General features: G+C 36.7%; 1 protein-coding gene across 1 annotated transcript in view; it reads right to left on the minus strand.

Annotated features, from left to right (window-relative positions):
- Positions 1-20,192, minus strand: part of LOC129004074 (probable aminopeptidase NPEPL1) — an 80,054-nt gene that overhangs the window by 13,812 nt on the left and 46,050 nt on the right. The gene's annotated exons all lie outside the window — the stretch shown is intronic.

The raw sequence follows: 20,192 nt of genomic DNA on the forward strand, positions 1-20,192 counted from the left end.
TGTCTGGCGCTTGCTATTGTCTGTTTCCTACTAGTCCATTTCCTTCTCTGTCGCTCAGCAACATAAATATATTTATATATTTTTTGTATTTTATTTTAACGCATGCAAGTGTATAACACATAATAAACATTTAAATTACCCTTTACAAATTATATAGTACATAAACTTTTCTTCTACGCTCAGAATACTGCTTTTTATTTACAAACATATGGATTGTAGTGTGCGCTGTTATTTACTTTGATAACGATTGTATTACGCCTAAATACCATATATCTTATTTTAATATACATGGATGACTTTGCTTACTTAATACTTTTTATGCTATCTCGTATTTATCTTTGTGACTCAATTGTTTACATTAACACTGAAGTACTTAATTTTACTTAATTCTACTTAGTTCTACTTAGTTCCACTTAGCCTAATTACCATAGTTTAAGTCTAGCTTGGTCTGTAGTCAGTTGTCTCGTTCATGTGCTGTCATTTTTCAGTCCAGTACTGTTAGTGAGTGTTTGTTGTCATAAGAATGTGTTATGGCGAACGATTCCCGTCATAGCCAATTTGAGCAAATTAAAAAATAAAAAATTACTTAAAAAAAATTAGTGGTTTGCTCAGATTGTAGTTTTTAAGGGGATTGAAAAGGTTGTTGATTATGGGGGTCTTGAAATGCATACATTAAGTACAAACACTATGACGTGTTTCGCTGCCAACTTGCCATGTATTGTTGTTGCTTGTTTCCCGGTTCCGGCCGAGCAGTGCGTCGAGAACTGTAAACGTGCCCTCGGTAAAGACAAGCCTTAGACTCAACTCTCGACACTCTTATCAGCCGGTGCCGGGGTTGTATTGTGTACCGCATTGTTGTGAAGTATTGTTGTAGTCAGTCAAGTTACTCGAGATTTCTTGCTAGATGTTTTACTTATAACTAATTAAACTAGGCTAAGGTTCTATTGTGCACTCTGACGACGTTTATTTAATAAATTGGCTGAAAAAATCGTTTCAATTGTGAAATGTGGGCTTTTGTCACAATCTTACCTGTTGAGGAGTTTACTAGCTTTACTGACACTGGTGATGAGAAACTGTCAATCACGCACGGTTTTGACCAGGCGTATTGGAGTTTATAATTGACGTTGTCTATTGCTTTGGACTGTGGGTGCATTTTATACATTACCCAATCGCCTACTTTGTAAGGATTGGGTTGACGACCGCTGTTATAATATTGTGTGCGCTTTTCTCTTGCCTTCCGTAGGTTGTCAAGTGCATGTTGCCAGCGATTGTCTGTGGTTGGTTGAGGTTCTTCTCCAATTAATTTATTTAAATCCCAGGCTAATTGTAGTGGATGGTTAATTTCTCTCCCCAAAAATAAGCTTGCAGGTGTCGAACCGGTGCTTTCATGTTGAGCGGAGTTAAATGCTATTTGAAACCAATGAATGTTTTGATCCCATGTTTGGTTGTCAGAATTGTGATATATCCTCATAGCAACTTTAAGATTTTTATTGACTCTCTCTACGTTGTTTGCGCTTGGGTTGTACGGTGACGTAAATATGTGTTTGATTCCGAAGTTTAAACACATTTCCTTCATTTGTTTTGATTTGAAAGATGGTGCGTTGTCTGATACTAAGTATTGCGGGAAACCGTAGTGTGAGAATATGTGTTTTGTGAGCAGTGTAGTTGTGGTGACAGCTGTCGCGTTTCTAGCTGGTAAAAGAATTACAAACTTTGTAAATGCGTCCACCACAGATAATAGGTACGAGTTGCCTGATTTTGTCCTAGGAAGTTTGCCTACGTAGTCAATGTACACTTTTTGGAATGGTTTTGTTGCTAGATCGGATGATAATTCGCCTACCCTGGTGTTCGGAGCTTGTTTGGATCTTTGGCAAGAGAGACATGTTCTGACTTTGTCGGCTATTATTCTGTTTAAATTTGGTGACAAAAAAAATTGATTTATTTTATGTATAGTTTTCTTGATTCCTAGGTGTGCTGATGTAGGTGCTAAATGGTAGTATGTAAAAATCATGTCAATTAGTTTCGTGGGGAGTACTATTCGTGGTGTCTTTTGGCCGGGTGCTAAATGCATTAATACTCCGTCCTTTACTGTATATGCCTGGTTTCGATGTGGGTCCCTAATAATTTTGATCAATGCGGGGTCGTCTCTTTGATGTTCGTCGATGTTTTTGAAAGCCTCTGGGATTCTCATCAAAATGTTTACTGAATGTGTGTTAGTGTCTTCGTTTAGTGTTACTACTGTTGGTTGTGTGTCGGCGTCCTCGTATAACCTAGATAGACAGTCGGCGACTGGATTATCACTGCCTTTTATGTGCTCTAAATGAAATTGGAAAGAGTTAATGAATGTTATCCATCGCGCAATTTTACCTACTTGTCGTGGATGATTTAGAAGCCAAGTTAACGCTGAACAATCTGTTTGAAGTGTAAACTCCCTGTGTTCGAGGTATTGTTGGAATTTTGTCAATCCGAACACGACTGCTAGGCATTCTAATTCGACTGTGGATTTGTTTACTTCGTGTTTGCTTAGTGGTCTCGACGCATAGGCTACTGGTAATAAACTACCTTCGTGTTCCTGTGCTAATTGCGCTCCTAGTCCTGTGCCTGAACCATCTGTTTGTAGGATGAATTTTTTATTGAAATCTGGGAGTCTTAAAACTGGTTGCGACGTTAGAGCTTTTTTTATACTTTGCAAGGCGGCTTCCTGTTCAGAGCCCCATTCAAATGGTGTATCTTTGCGTTTGAGTTTGTTTAATGGTGCCGAAATGTGTGAAAAATTCGGTATGAACCTCGCGTAATACGCTGTCATCCCGATTAGCCTAGAAATCTGTTTGACATTTTTGGGGGTTGGGAAGTTAAGAATTGGTTGAATTTTTGTGTGTCAAATGTAACTGTGCCGTTGCGAAAAATGTGGCCTAGGAATTCGATGTGATTAGATGCTACAGTCATTTTTTCTGGGTTGATCGTGAGACCTGCGTTTTGTAATCTAGTTATTACTTCCTTTATTTGATTGAGGTGGTCTGAAAATGACCCATTTGAATAAATTACCAAGTCGTCGAAAAAATTGAAAATGTATTTGTACTTTATGTCTCCAAATATTTTATCTATTAACCTTGTCAAAACCTGTGATCCTGTGGCTAATCCAAATGGTACCACGTTGAACTCAAATTCCCCAAATGGGACGACGAACGCTGTGTATTTTTTGCTTTGTTCTGTCAACGGTATTTGCATGTATGCGCTGTTCAAATCCAACAATGTATACCACTTCGCTTGACCTAGATACTGAAATGCTGATTCGACGGTTGGCATTGGCGTAGACTCTAAATTAATCAAGTCGTTGAGCTTTTTGTAATTGACTACAAATCGCGTTTTGTTTCCTTTTTTTGGGACTACAAATCCTGGACTACTGTATTCGGAGGATGATGGTCTTATCACGCCCTTTTGTAATAGGTCGTCGATTTGTTTTCGTAATGCTTCGAGCTTTGGCGGTGCGAATTAGTACGGCCTACTCCTTACAACCTGCTGAGATTTTAATTTTATGTCGTAGTGTATCAATTTTGTTTGCCCTAATCTTTTCGATACTGTGTTTGGAAATGACTGTAATAATTTGTGTATTTGTTGTATCTGGTTTGGTGTCAAATTATCGCCCAAGGTGTAAGTTTTGTCTTCTTGTAGATTACTATCGTGTTGGTCTGTGTGTAATATGGCCATGACCGGTCTTGTACCGTATGGAAATGTTACATTGTGATTCGCCACGTCTATGATTGCTTTTGTTTTTGTGAGGAAATCTAACCCTAATACAATGTTTATTGGCAGTTTAGGTGCTATTAGGAAACTGAATGTCCAAGAGAAGTGTCTAATTTTAAAGTGTAGCTTTGCCATGTGTGAGAACATTACCTTGTCGCCTGAGGCTGAAATAGCGAATTGATTGATCGGAGTGATTGATTTTGTAATTAAGTGATTATCTTTGATTCTATCCAAAAAGGATCGTGAGCAAATTGACGTCTTAGAACCTGTATCTATGAGTGCATTTGTTTCAATGTCGTCAGTACCATAAATTGGAATTGTACATGTTTTTAATTTAGGAAAGTTTGGAGCATTTTTGTTTTTATGGCTATGTGTGTGTGTGTTTTGGTTGATTGGTGTGTGTGAATAGGCGCTGTGAGGTGTCAGAGGTGCGAGAGCGCCAATTATCGGCCTCCTCTGGAGTTTAACTGTGTATTGTGTGTAGGTGTGTGTTGGTCTGTAGGGTTGGTGGGCGGTCGGTAGTGTCTGGGGTCATTGACCTGCCTTGGTGCGCCGTGATATGCACTGTTGTGCACTGGTGCCCTATAGTATGTATTTGGCTGCATGTGTGGTCGATGTGGGAATCTTGGTTGCCCATGTGGCTGTTGCATGTATTGTGGTGTGTATTGCCTATGTTGAGGTGTAAATTGCCTATTTTGAGGTGTGAATTGCCTATTTTGAGGTGTGAATTGCCTATTTTGAGGTGTAAATTGCCTATTATTTTCTGCTCTGGTTTCCCATCGGCGTGATTGCGAGTTGCTACCCTCTTCTAACTGTCTCACAACTTCTAATTTTGGGATAAGCGCTATTAAATCATCAAGTTTGGTCGGCGGCGGGAACCCTGCAAGACGTGCCCTATTTGTCGCGTTTATACCTGTCAATATTACCTCCAGTAAGTCGTATTCTGTTGGTATTAGGATTTCTGCTGACTCTTTCACCTGGATAATGAAATCTGAAAGTGACTCGAATTGACCCTGCACCCTATAAACTGTTTGAGTCAGGAGCTGTTGCTTTGCCCTTTCTGGCAGAAAGGTACTAATTATAGTAGGAATTGTTTTACCCTTGACCTCCCAGCTCTCCTGTAATGCCATGGTCCAAATATCCCTTAATTGCCCTGCTGTTTTGTGTAACAAGGCTATTGTGATTGATTTGTCGTCAGCTAACATTAATTTTTCGATTTGAATGGCCGTTTTCAAGAAGGCTAACAATTTCCTTGTGTCAGTGCCGTCGCAATTGGGAGCTTTCGATGCTAGATCGTCAACTAATCTCGGGTTTGTGTGGGTGTGTGTTGATTGTGTTACTGGTTTGTTTTGAGATAAAGCTTGAGCGATTGAATTGCCTATGGCTTGGGCTGTGATTCTAATAATTTCCGCCGTCTGATCCGCTAAGATGGGTGTGTTTTGTTCTGTGGGTTTTGGTGTGTCTGGTACACTTGGCACCTGTGCTGTCACCGCGTTTTTTAAAATGACCCTATTTTCTTCCAGTGTCTTGGCTGGGGTTAAGCCCCACTTCTCGCACTGTAGAATTGCGCTTTGCGCATCAAATTCTCGTATCCATGATACCCCCGTGGGTTTTGTTTCCCACTCGTAAATCTTGGACATCTTGCCTTGATCTACTCTTATTTGAATAGTAAAAAAAAATTCAATCCTTAACAACTTCTTTAATATCAACTATTTTACCAAACAGGTGGGAAGAGTTTGGGCTGGGCAAATTGTAATTTAATAAGAAAAAGAGAGAAATGATTTAAAAAAGGGTGTGAATTTGGCCTTATGATTGTATTTTACTGCAATTGGTGTGTCAAATGTTTGACTAAGATCTGATTCCCTATATTGTTCAAATGTATGTCATCCCTATGATTTGAATGCCTATATGTGTGTAAATAATATTTATTTGAATTTAAAACATGTGTTAGAAAAATTGGTTGGGTATTTTGATTTGACAATGTGTGTAAAAATGTGTTGAATTGAGTAATTTTATCTATTGTGTGTGGTGTGTATTCTGACCTAGGGAAATATGGTAATCCTAACAGTATCAACCTGGTGCCTAGATAACGTTTCCTGATTACCCTGAGCAATGATACATATTGCTGTGTCATCATTGTTATTGATGTATTGCTGAATATGTCATTGGTTCCTATCCATAACAATAATGGTATTTCACTGTTGAAATATGGATTTGTGATTTTGATTTGTTTCTTTAATTGTCCAATTGTTGCGCCTGAAATTCCCATACTGTATTCTAATTTTAATTTACTACCTTCTCGGTTAGCAAAATATTCCAGACGTTTAGTCAGCGAATCGCCGAGTATTTGAATTTGTATCATATTACGGTATCAAGGTGGTCGAAAGAGTGTAGCAGGGTAATGGCATGTCGGTATGTCGGAATTCTTTTGTTTGGTTGTAGTGTCGGACCTGCATGTTCAAGGTCGCTGCGAGTGAATGAAATTTTGTGGACTGTAAAATATAAAACTGTAATGCATTTTATGTCTGACATCTATTGCTGTACTGATTGTTGTGTTATTGTTGTACGAAATTTCATTAAATTTTTATGTAAGATAATAATTTGTTGATGTGAACAATGAATTGACCTTGTGATTTTGGCCTGATTCAGAAGGAATCAACATTGTCAATTAACGGCCTAAATTGACTGAAATGTTGTGAAGTGACGATTTACTCAAGCAAATGTTGTACACAGGCTCTTGGCTTTCTTTTAATTATGTAGTACATTTTTTTTTTACATTTATTATTATTATATATTTTTTACGTTTTAAATGTTTTTCTGTTTTTATATTTATTTTATATATTTATTTGTATTTTTGTTTAAGATGAGCCTGTAATAACTGTGTGTAATGTATATTTAAATCGTGTATGTTTGCTTGGAAATAACAAATCTGGCCTTAAATCGTCGCTTTATCTTTGAACTTCTGTTATCTAACATTCCAGTTATCTTCTAAGTCTGTCTGGCCTATTAATGACATGGACTCTCAACTTTCACTAGCCACCTCAAATATCAAAACTTTGCTGGACAACTTAAATTCTAAACACAACTTAAATTAAGGTGATGAGTTACAACTAAAATATGTCAGACTACGTTTTAAAATTACAAATTCATTCACTGCTGTACCCTTTTTAGCTGTAAATTTATGAAATAAAAATTTGGGGATAGTTATTAATTTTTGGGGTTGGGGAGGTGACATACAAATGAATTTAAAATTCCCCCTAATTTTGAAATTTTGATTTGTTGGTCGTGGCCTGTAAACTATACTGATGTGCACTTTGACTCCTAATATTTTGTTTTCCGTAATGAAAATATTCATCAAACACTCATTCGGCCTGTCGTCGAGGTATATTTAGTTTAATTACTGCCTTTCAGACTTGATGTCGAACTCGTGAGTGATTACAAAAATGCATTTAAATATATTCATCAACTTGGTTTGGTAAAATATTAATAAAAAACATCAAAGTTCTCCTAATTCTACTTTGAAATTAAAACATTCACATCAAAATTGATTTTTAAATTTCCTTTGAAAATAAAATAAACTGAATGATATTGATTCACATTTCATGATGTGCCTAGCTATGCATGCTCGTGCGTTCCAGGCCGCCACGTCGTGCCGACCTGTAGCCTGTCGATTTCCTGTCTGAACAAAGCACTTGGCTTTGGTCTGAGACACGTTTTAATCTATTCTATTTCTGTTAAAATTGCATTTTTGGCCGGATCTTGACGCTCTGCTACCAATATGTGATGATGTGGAGTAGTATGAGTGTAAATGAAGATACCTGGGCCCTATATATCTCCCTCTAACCACTGCCAAATCACGCACATTTCCTGTCGTAACCCAACTCTATTGCAAGAATTAATCTAACTCGTCAAAGTGCACAATATTACCTTAGCTGCCTATCACAGCCAGCTTTTATGTTCTTAATGTATCTAATTATAATATAGTGAACAGAGAAATATATATATATACGGACTTATTCTAATTTGTGAAAAAGGTAACTAGATTTAGCAAATGTGAATTCTAATTTGTGATATTAATTGCCAGACCACGACCATTCTAGAACCCAATAAATTACATAATTTAATTACTACCTACCCTAGCCTACACCCTTCCCCAACCCCTACGAAGCTATCTAGACATATTCTAACTTAGGTACTTATCCGGACTAGATGTACAGCTCCAGGCGGTCGACACTACACTACTACCCTGGCTCGTTGCGCGTGCCTTCCCGGGCCGACTGCGCGCGCATCGTTGTCACGTGACTTGCGCTATTGTAGCGATCCGCTACACAACCACAATTTTAAATAATTATTGGTCGTTAACTAGTTTTACTTGGTCGTTAGTTAGCCTAAAAACAAGCGCTAGTTCCCTCCAACTGATATAAACCAGCTCAAACTAGAGTTAGAATACACTAGGTATCTGCTAACTAACTAAAATTAAAACACAACTCCAGTAAAACTAAGTCCAAATCAATCAAAAAATGTCTACTCGTTCGGGCGCCAATGTAACGTGCCGTTATTCCCGCTCGGAATATATGCGCTATTCCGTAGTTAAAGCGGGAAAGACGTCACCAACTCTCGCCAGCGGATCGCTCAAGTCGGCGTGCTGGGAAGTTTCCAGGGTTCAGATAAAAATAATTTATTTGATTAACTTAACAACCTAGCACAGGTACAGATTTGTATATACGCAAAAATGTAGTGTGAATCAGGTGTGAACTCAGTACCGGTAACCAATAACGCTACTGTACCATCATCATCGTTCACACCTGGGAACAGCTAATTAAATTAAATTTAAAAATAATGAAAACCCGTTCAATGAAATTTTGAAACAACTTAATGTTGCAGTTTCGTCAACCTCAAACACTTGGAACTTACTTAGCTGAATATACTTAGCGTGCTCCACCCGACCTCGTGTTTGCACGACCTGCCAAGACGGGTTCAACTTTGCCCACTTTGCCGCAGCAGTTCAACACCTACTGAATATCCCGGCAAAATATTCGCTAAAACCCCGTCACCCTCAATCGATATTGTAAACACAATATTAAACGATGTATTTAAACGTATTGAATCTGTATCGCCACCCACGGGTGCCCTAGCATACGCTAAAGCGGACTTATACAGGTTCGAGCACCCGTCAAAGACCCTACCGTGTGTTTTATGTCTAAAAGAATAAAATGAGGGTTAATTGCTAAATAAATGCCTTGACTAATAATAAACACTACTAAGAAAATCAGTGAATTACCTGTATACCCCAGGGATCTTCACTAAAACACACTAAGCACACGTTTAGCAAAATCACTCTTCGTTTCAAAGCAAGACACGTCCTAACGCTGTAAATCGCAGAATTAGAATGTCGTCGCATCCCTAGCCCACAAGGGATCTCCACTACTTCCCCCTCCCTAATCCTCTAGGGATGGGGAATCAGCTGATTCAATTACCAGCTGATCGGTGACATCACGAGTTCAAACTTGGCGCTGTCACGACTCACAACACAACGCCGAGACAGCCGACTAGTGGTACAGGTTATGTTGTTATTTACCTACGCCGACTGTGAAATTATACGGCAGAACTGCCGATTTAAACAAAAAGTATAATTTCCACCCGTGACGTGTAGCTTAGTGTGCGACAAAGTGTATGCATGTTATGTACGCGATGTTGTATTCGTGATCGCGGTTCACCACCCTAGCCTAAACAACAACTTTGACCGTACTTCCCAAAGTTGTATATTAGGTATGGGGGTTACACACAACGGTTTGTCACTCGTTTTGTACACAACGATGCTATACTGTGACTTGTGAATGTCAACAATAGTGTCTTTAGTGATTTTGCCAAAAGTGAGGTTATCCCTACTTCAACCCTAGGATAGGCCTAAAACAGCCTATTTACCTTGCCATGATAGGTTTACCACTATCACCAACCAGGTAAGGAATAGGCCTACTGACAATTAAATAATAAATATAAAACTTAACCCCTCTATAATTTTGACCCATTACAACTGGTTTAGAAAATGTGGAAAGATGGGTCACATCGCTCGAGTGTGTCTGAGCAAGAATTCCATGGCAAAAATTAAGAAATTGAGAAACACATGTTAAGCTGATGTCTTAGGCAGGGTGCACACTGGAGAAACGCGTTTCAGGAAACTGGTTTCGTCAAATTGGTTTCAAGGAAACCATTTCTTTAACAAATGCACACAGAAGAAACGGGATACCATCAGTTTCTTGATATGAACTTGGATGATGATGATGGTGGTGGCTAAATAAAACTAAAAGAAGGAAGTATTGGGTTCACGCCGTTGATTAGGGATGGTCAACACAATACTTACATTTTAGCTAGTTAATTATGCAGTGATCCTGTATTTTTTTTAGATTTTTTAGTATGCCAAAGCCTCTTTTTGAACGTTTGGTGGAATTACTTAGCCCACTAATAACAAAGAAGGGCACCAACCAGAGGTTAGCTCCGAGTGCTGAGGAAAAAAACAGTACACTGAGGTAAGTCAATAAAACTAATAGAAACGTGAAACTGAAGCCTATACGAAATCTGTTTTTTGGATTTCATGTAAACCAGTTGCAAGAAACAAATGAAATTACAGTTTCATGCAACGCAGTGTGCACTGCCCTGTGTTAAACTAATCCATGTGTTGCGAGCAACTAAAGTTTCTCGTTTCATGAAATCGGTTTCCTGAAACGGATTTCTCCAGTGTGCACCCTGCCTTAGTTGAAGAAGATGAGTCTTATGAAATGAACTTAATAACTTAAAAAAAACTCAGATAAGTTTGATTTCAAGGTGAACATTGAGGGAAATGAAATTACAATGGAACTAGACACTGGGGCCGCATTGAGCACCATATCTTACAAGGATTACATGAATCTTGGATTGAACAAATCCATTCACAAAACGAAAGTGGAACTTCGTAATTATACTGGGGAGGTTTTCGAACCTGTTGGATATGTATTTGTGAAATGCACGTACAAAAATCAAGATTTCATTGGTAAACTATACGTGATCGATCAACAGGAAGGTCGATCCTATCTTTGGACGTGATTGGATTTTGTTATAAACAAAAGTCTAGGAAATGGAGACTTCCCGGAAAAAACTTAAACACTCTACAGTGATTCCTATTCTTAAAAAAGGAGATAAAAAGTCAATTGATAATTATGGACCAGTGGCCTTGTTACCTGTGCTATCTAAAGTTTTTGAAGAAGTGGTATTGAAACAAGTTGTTCCATTTTTTGAAAATCATGTTTTACATTCAAATCAGTTTGGATTTAGAAGAAATAGCTCAACAACTCAAGCCATGTTTAAATTAATAACAAATGTTATTGGACACCTTGGATAGGTCGCAGAGCACTGCTGAGACATTAATCTAACGATAGCTAGTAGCAATAGAAGTAATGTTTTTGATCAATTATCCCTAGCAACAAACAAAGTTAACGAAAGACTAAGTAACTTGAACCTTTTAACTAATAAAAATAAAACAACAATAATTAAATTCTCTTGTAAAAATGGTAATTCAAGGAATGACACAGAACCAACCGACTGCCTTAATACTGTTGACCTTGCTGAAAAGTTAAAGTTCCTTGGTATTTTACTGGATAGAAAACTGTCTTGGTCAGATCATGTAAATGAGGTCTGTTCAAAAGTTAGTTCAGGAGTCTTTGCTCTGAAGAGATTGTCCTCTTTTTGTGACATCAAAACATTGCAATAAATGTATTTTTCAATGGTCCATACCCATATTGGGTATGGTCTTGAAGTATATGGAGCAACACCAATTTTTAACCTCAAAAACATTTTACATCTTCAAAAAGATGCAATAAGATCAATGCTTAAATTGGATTTTGATGCACACTGTAAAAAACATTTTATTGGATTGGGTATCATGACAGTTTATAGCCTTTATATTTACAAAACTGTTCTTCATGTTAAACGTAATATTTCAACATATACTAGAAACGTCGATAATAATAATTACAACACAAGAAACCGATATAATTTCTAAATTAATAAGCATAAAAAATAAATATTTAAACAAAAACCATCATACATTGGAATACAATTTTTTAATCAATCTATAAGTATAAAAGAGGTTGTTTGTATAAATATTTGGCAGTGATAAACTCAGACACCACTGAACTGATTGCCACGAAACTTGGCACATACATGTAGAATTTCATGGAATAGGTTCATACACCATCAATTTCGTGATCCGTCCAATCGGCTCCACCCCAGTGGCTCTGGAGTTTCCCATGTTAACCTTATGAGAAATGGAATTAATGAATCTTAACAGCTGTTTCAATTAAACAAGTTGGTTCTGTTCTATGATGTTCAATAGCATTAAAGTTACAAGGATTACCAACAGGGTGCAGCACTATTATTTCTTTTACATTTATGACAGCAGCTAATTTGCAACCAAAAGGTGAGTGAGCATAGCGAACGAACTTCAACCTGCACGCGAGTTAGCGAAGTGAACGAGCTAACCTGAAGGCAAGTGAGCGTAGCGAACGAGCTAACCTGAAGGCAAGTGAGCGCAGCGAACGAGCTCCAACCTAAAGGTGAGTGAGCGTAGCAAACGAGCTCCAACCTAAAGGTGAGTGAGCGTAGCGAACAAACTTCAACCAGGACGTGATTGAGCCATGCGAACGAGATCATCTTGAAAATTAAGAAGTTAAACGGGGCAAAGCCCGCGGGTTACAGCTAGTTACCAGTAAAAATCAAAAATGAAACAGATGACAACAGATTTAAAAACGATCTAAAATTACATTTGACACAAAATGCTCTCTATAAATTCAAAGATTTTTGGGCTAAGCAATAACAGCATTGACTTAAAATGTTTTAGGCCTATTGCTGTTTCACTGAACTATATTTTTGTTTTTTGTTTTCACTGAAGTATACTTTTGTTTTATACCTACTTGAGAGATGACTGTATTGTTTTGTTGTTTTGTTCTTGTGTATTGCATTTGTCTTTTATTTGTGTTTATATTTTATGTAACGATGAATTTGACACCATTCTTGTATATACAATATATACTAATGAATAAAGATGTTTTGAATTGTCCAAGGCTTTTGACAATGTTAGACATGATATTTTGTTGAAAAAGCTGGAATGTTATGGTATGAGTAGGGAGGTTGTCCTGTGGTTTGGCAACTACCTCCAAAATAGGTTTCAAAAAGTAAAGATTAATACCTTGAATGGAAACTCAGTTTTTTCTGATTGGAATAAAGTGCACTTGGGAGTTCCTCAAGGTTCAAAGGTAGGGCCATTCTTGTTCTTAGTTTATGTCAACGATTTGTTTTCAAATGTAAATTCAGATTTAATTTTATTTGCAGACGACACAACAGCAATAGTCAAAGGTAAAGACAAAAATGAATTGGCACTTAATATCTCTTCCTCTGTTCAAAACATCAGTTTCTGGTTGAGCAAGAACGGTCTAAGTTTAAATCATGCCAAGACTAAAATATTAGAATTTTCCGCCTCCTCAAACAGGTCCAAAGAATTAATTTTTGCAGTTCCCAACACCAACATTGACCTTCCTGTCTGTAAAGCAGTAGATTTTCTGGGACTAACAGTTCAAGATACTTTAAAATGGAATAACCACTGTGACCGTTTATATGCTAAACTAGACAAAGCTATATTTAATCTCCGAATTATTAGAAGAATTTGCGATGACAAGACAGTGATGTTAGTATACCATGGTTATTTCTTATCAATTATGTCTTACAATTTGTTGTGCTGGGCAAATTCACCTTCTAGCAAATATATCTTTAAACAACAAAAAAAGGCCATCAGAGTTGTTGCTGGCATCAGCTCAAGAAAATCATGTAGATCCAGTTTAAAAAATTCAAACTATTGACACTTCCTGCTCTTTATATTTTACACTTGGCACTTTTCATTAAAAACAACCTTTATTTATTTGAAAACTGTAAAAAAACTCATAGTTATGAAACTAGACACAAACAACTTTTGGAAATTCCAAGCCACAGATTAGCTTTGTTTCACAATGGGCCCTATTATCAATGCATACAAGTCTACAACAAATTGTCCTTTTATTTCACAGACCAGTCTTTGAGCCTTAATAATTTAAAAAAGAAACTTTCAGAAAAACTGATTGCACTTTGTTCTTATGACATGAATTCATTTTTATCCTGTCAACTGTAATCTTAATATTTGTATATATTTATTATGTGTAAACTATTTATAATGCATGATTTGTACTGATATGTCACATATTCATTGCTGATATTCAGCCTCTGTATTATGAATTTTTTGTGAAGAATAAATTGATTTGATTTGATTTGATAAGGGAAGTTAAACTAGATTGGGCTGACCTTAGGAGTATTACAAGTTCTCACATCGATAGACTGATTGAGAATCACAAGGATGTTTTTAATCAAAATACTGGTGTTATTCCAGAGGTAGAAGGTCATATACAACTACTTAATATGTCTCCGGTTTAATGTTAAACCGGTTTACATGAAACCTCGTTTAATGCCATATGATGATCGGGAATCCAATCTTCAATTGGTGTGCTCTTAAAAGTTAAATTTTTCCTCATAAAACACTACATTTCTTCCAGTGATAATTTTTCCTTCTTCAGGACACCACAGTCGATAACCATTAGGACAATATCCAGTAAAGTAACACTTCAAGCACTTGCTGTCAAATTTACTTGATATTAATTCCTTAGGTAACAGCAAATATGCTGCACAGCCAAAAACTCTTAATTTACTAAGGTTAGGCTTCTCATTGTACCATAAAGCAGCAGGGATCTTTCCTCCTAAAGCTGATGTCGGACTTCGGTTGATTAGATATACGGCAGTTCGAACAGCTTCTGACCAAAATGTCTTACCTAATTCACAATTAAGTATTAAACAACGAGTCCTTTCAACAATAGTCCTGTTCATTCGTTCTGAGACACCGTTCTGTTGAGGAGTATATCTGATTGTGAACTCATACTGAATTCCTTGCTCCTCAAAAAACTGCTTCAACTCATTTGACATGTATTCACGACCATTGTGACAACGAAATCTGCTAATCTTTAGATTGAACTGAGATGTAGCCAAAGCATGATACATCTTGACGTATCTTGTGACTTCCGCCTTTGATTCTAGAGCATAGGCCACCGTGAAATGAGTTAAGTCGTCAATAAAAGTACGATGATAAATTAAGTAAGTAAGATGATATATTTCTTACCGTCAAATGAAACTGGTGAGATTGGACCACACAAATCACTGTGAATCAACTCAAGAGGTCTGGTGGCACGTCTCCTGTTCTGATTGTAAAGAAATTGTGATTGTTTCCCTTCAACACACTTTGAACACTTTTCTAAGGGTAATGTTGAAGTATTCAACTCCATCCCATCTACCTGCGACCTGAGACTTTTAATACAACCATAGCTCAAATGACCAAGCCTGTCATGCCACAGCTTCATTTCTGTTTCAGTTGAAGACGCTGACAAAGCTTTGTGTTAGAAAAAATTTAACATATATAACTGAGAATTGTTTCTTTTTGCAACCGCAACAGTTTGATTATCTTTCTTAATCAAACCACATGAATTTTGAAAGATAACACAAAAACCATTCATTTCCAATTTTTTACTGAAAGTAAATTGTGACTAATTCCAGGTACAGATAAAACATCTTTGATTGATATTTTAATGTCCTTCCCTTCCACAACACTAGTGACATACAATTCCCCTTTACTTTTTGCTTCAAGATAAGTTCCAGACTTGACTACTTTGATTTTAATAGGTTGTTCTAATTTCTTAAAGTTAGAGAGACATACCTCATTACTGTTAACCAGATGTTCTGTTGCTCCAGAGTCTAATATCCAATTTATGGTATCTGCTGAACAGTCTTCACTTGATGTTCCAAAACAAAATGCATCTTCCTGTTTGGTGTCGACCACGTTCGCAGAATTATTTTTCTTTGATGGGTTCTGTGGTAATTTGACTCTGCAGTTAGCTCGTTTGTGTCCAAGCTTTCCGCATCTGTGACAAGTGAAATTGAACGAGTTGCCAGAAGTTCCTTGATTTCCTGGAAATGTTTTCCCTTGTTGAGACTGGAAGGCAGTAGGTGGTGATGTACAATCAAATTCCATTTTTTCAATGCCCCTCCTCTTTGTCTCCTCTTCCAGCAGTCTGACCTTCACAAAGCTTAGAGATAAGTCCTTCATTGATAGAGTCTCTATGGCCGTGACAACGACGTCATATTCTTTGGGCATGGTCAGTAATAGGTGACAAACAATGTCAGATTCCTCAACAGTTGCTCCTGTAGAGCGTAACTCTCTACTCTTTGACTTTGTCAAATTTCAGAAAGTGACGATTTAAAACATCATTCTTCGCATCAAACTTCATTGTTAGTAACTGCTTCCTTAGTAGAAGTTGGCTAGCAATTCCTTTCCTTTCAAATGTGTTGCAGAGAGATGACCATAGTTCAAAAGCAGTTGTCTTGTCTTTTGCATATTCCAAATGGCTGTCGGCAATACGCTGTATAATCTGCGACTGGCACTTCCGATCTTGTTTCGCTAATTCCAACAACCTTGCTTCCTTCCTCTCTCGTTGTTCATCTGTGTCTTCTTCCAGTAATTCAACTTTGGTAACACATTCCTTTACGAAAGATAATAACTCTAATTCCTCCAACAGAGTTTCAATTCTAAATTTCCAATTGCTGAAATTGGTTCTATCAAACAATGGTATTCGATACTTTTCATGTTCAGTTGCCATATTAATTCAATTTGATTAGCCAGGTAAAAAAATATAAACAAATTTTGTATTTAAACAGCCCTGGGCCCATAACCTGTAAATATGTGGTTTCCCTGGACACTAAATTAAAATACCTAGCTCATTAAAATAAAAGGGCAAACTGAATTATTAAACTCAACACTTTTAATTAAACCAACTAAAGAAGACATGGATTAAACTATTATTGTTTTAAACAACACATTTAACAATTTAACCATCTGGTATTCATCATTGAAGTATACGTGTGTAAAAAATGTCTCCCCCCCCCTATTTATTTTTTTTATTTTTTAAAATAATGAAATATCGTTTGGGGAGTGATAGTAACATAACGTGAAGTTTCTTTTGACATAGTTAAAATTTTTGAATTCCCCCCCTAAATGGGGGGTAAGGGGGGTAACTCAAAATTTTTAAATGTAAACCCCTAGCTTGTGACACCTCATTTGAAAGAGCATTAAAAAACTAGGTAAATGGTGAAAACTAGAAATTTCTAATCTAATTTCTAACCGGAATTACAGCCAAAAACGCTCAAAATACGATATTTTTGGGAAACTCAAAAATGTAATTATTGCATACACCCTTTGAGTGATCCCTCATTTGAAAGATAAATAAAAATCAGGCCAATGATAAGGATTAATAATTTCTAACAGGTAATTAGATGGTTTTTTATGATTTTTACAAACAAACTAACCTTAAGTGCGAAATAACAGTAGCGATGTTGTGTTCACCAAATAAATTCACAGCAAATGTTCAAACTGAAGTCCTCCTACTTCCTGACAGTAAAATAAACGAGACGTGAACTCTTCCCTCACGTTATGGAATGTTTCCTCAGTGATTTTTCTGCAGGCTTCAACAATCCTGTGTCTCAAGTCTTCAATATTCTGTACGGGAGTTTTATAAATTGTCGATTTAATAAACCCCCATAGAAAAAAATCCAAAGGTGTTAGATCGGGGGACCGTGCTGGCCATTCTATCCGGCCACGCCTGCCAATCCACTGACCATTCAGTTGTGTATTTAGAAATGCTCGGACCTGTCGATGAAAATGAGGGGGAGCGCCATCCTGCTGGAAGTGAACAATATCTTCATCAAACTCATGTGGATGTTGTGCAATAACTTCCACTATGGCTGGAAAAACCGACTCTTGAAGCATTTGCAAATAATGTTCTCCATTGAGGTTGCCATCGATGAAAAATGGTCCTAGGATATGATTACCCAACATCCCAGCCCATACATTTAATTTTTCTGGGTACTGCGTTGAGGATTCTCGGTAAACATGGGGGTTTGCAGTATCCCAGTATCTGCAGTTATGTTTATTGACAGTTCCATTAACAAAAAAAGTGCATTCGTCTGAAAAAGCTACATTATACACGAAATGTGGATTAGCTTTGATTAGTTCTTCCATTTCTTCGCAAAATTGAAGTCGACGGTCTGGATCATCGTCGTTTAATGCATGGACAAGTTTAAATTTATAAGCGTGAAATTTATTTTTCTTTAAAATATTTCGAACTGTTTGATGGGATAAGTCACACAGTGTAGCAACTGATCGAGTCGACTGCTGAGGATCCTCTACAAATTCTGCCACAACTTCAAATTGTGTTTCTTCGTCTAAAGATGTTCGGCCTGATTTTGGAGCATTAGCTACGGATCCAGTTCGTCTGAACTTGCCAATTAGTTCCCTCAAATATTTTCGACACACTGGTCGATCAGGATGTGCTTCGTTGAATCTCCTTTCTGTCTCGTGGTAGTTTTCATTCGAGGCACCAAAAGTTAAAACCATTTCCACCTTATCGTCTTTGCTTCGAGCCATTATTAAAAATTTCTAATAAACTTTTAACAAAAAACTAACTATTGAATAAAGAAACTAAATTAAAAAACCTGACTAACTAAATAGCAACAAACTAACAATTAATTATTAACCTTAGAGAATTTTAATGAACAAAAAAGTCTTTACAGTTATCAAATAGTTACATAATTGTTATTATTAAAAATTGAATTTATGCTGCAGTACTGACCTAGACCTGTCTGTAACAGCTCATTGACAGAATGAGTTGAGGAAACCCATGCCAGGGCAAACAGGGAAAACCGGCTGAGCAAAGGTCATCTAATGAAACAAACTCATGTTCACGAAAATTTCTTATTGTAATAACCTTAAATTTTTAGTTTGTACTTGCTCTGTTGTGGATAACCAATACATTTCATTTTCACTTTTTTTCAAAAGATGTTATTTTGCACTTTTGCAATAATAAAGAAATAAAAGATTTTATTAAAATAATAATTTATTAGCTGTAGAAATTTTTGGCTGTAGGAAGTAACAGTTTTTTAATTTAATAACATAAGCCTGATTTTTATTGCTCTTTCAAATGAGGGGTCACTCAAAGGGTGTATGCAATAATTACAATTTTGAGTTTCCCAAAAATATTGTAATTTTGAGCGTTTTTGGCTGTAATTCCGGTTAGAAATTAGATAGAAATTTCTAGTTTTCACCATTTACCTAGTTTTTTAATGCTCTTTCAAATGAGGTGTCACAAGCTAGGGGTTTACATTTAAAAATTTTGAGTTACCCCCCTTACCCCCCATTTAGGGGGGGAATTCAAAAATTTTAACTATGTCAAAAGAAACTTCACGTTATGTTACTATCACTCCCCAAACGATATTTCATTATTTTAAAAAATAAAAAAAATAAATAGGGGGGGGAGACATTTTTTACACACTGTATAACATTAAAAACAGACATGTGGCAAATATTAAATTGCACTCAACACTCTAGGCATAAGGAGTTACTTAAACTTACACATCATTCGATCTTTTTGGTTTAAACTCGACTCAAACTCGAAAATCGAATCTTTTGCCAATTACTCGACTCGAACTCAACTCGACCTGAAAAACCTGTGCTCGCACATCTCTAAATAAATCACATCCTAATGTCCCTAAGGAATGCCACAAATGCTAAAGTTCATTATCTCACATTCGTAATAGTTTTATAATCCAAAATAGCTTGCCTTTGCATTTCACATCGAGTAGCAATGACGAGCTGTGTTGTTCAGTTGACAACACGACAACAGTAACAACTAACAGAAGGAACAACAGAACTCTAGTTGCCGCCATGTTGTCAGATCAAAAAGGCGATGTTGTCATATGGTACAAGCATTTAATACATACATATAATACACATAAGGTGTATATAGTCAATGGTACTAGTTCAACTCGCGTTTCCTAACTCGAAATTGTGGCAGAGCTTATAATATTTTGTGAAAGTGTGACTGATTATAAAAGCTATGCCACATTTTCAAGATTATAAGCTATGGAACAAATTCACGATTATAAGCTATGACATTATAAGATATGAGACCCCACAAACTGTTCAGCTAATTCAGGGCTTCATGGTGACTATTGTAGAAAGCCATTTAGCGATGTATTTTTATCGTTATTTTATGTTGATTTTCTCTGACTGAACTGAAACAGCTGTCGTAAGTTTGCAAATGGCAAATTAATTGTTTAACCTATGTTTTGGTTTTTTTTTTGTTTGTTTGCTATGCGTGCGTAGTGAGTTGTTCAAAATGGATTATGATCTCCGACTCCGTTCTAGTTATGTGACGAACTCCATCACTTTTATGTGATTCTATAAGTAATTTAAGTGATATTGATGATGACAATATTGAAGATGACTTTGATAT

Source organism: Macrosteles quadrilineatus, unplaced genomic scaffold (assembly GCF_028750875.1).
Source record: "Macrosteles quadrilineatus isolate MER2022 unplaced genomic scaffold, UCM_ALF_1.0 Scaffold_1__1_contigs__length_201487025, whole genome shotgun sequence".
Taxonomy (NCBI): domain Eukaryota; kingdom Metazoa; phylum Arthropoda; class Insecta; order Hemiptera; family Cicadellidae; genus Macrosteles; species Macrosteles quadrilineatus.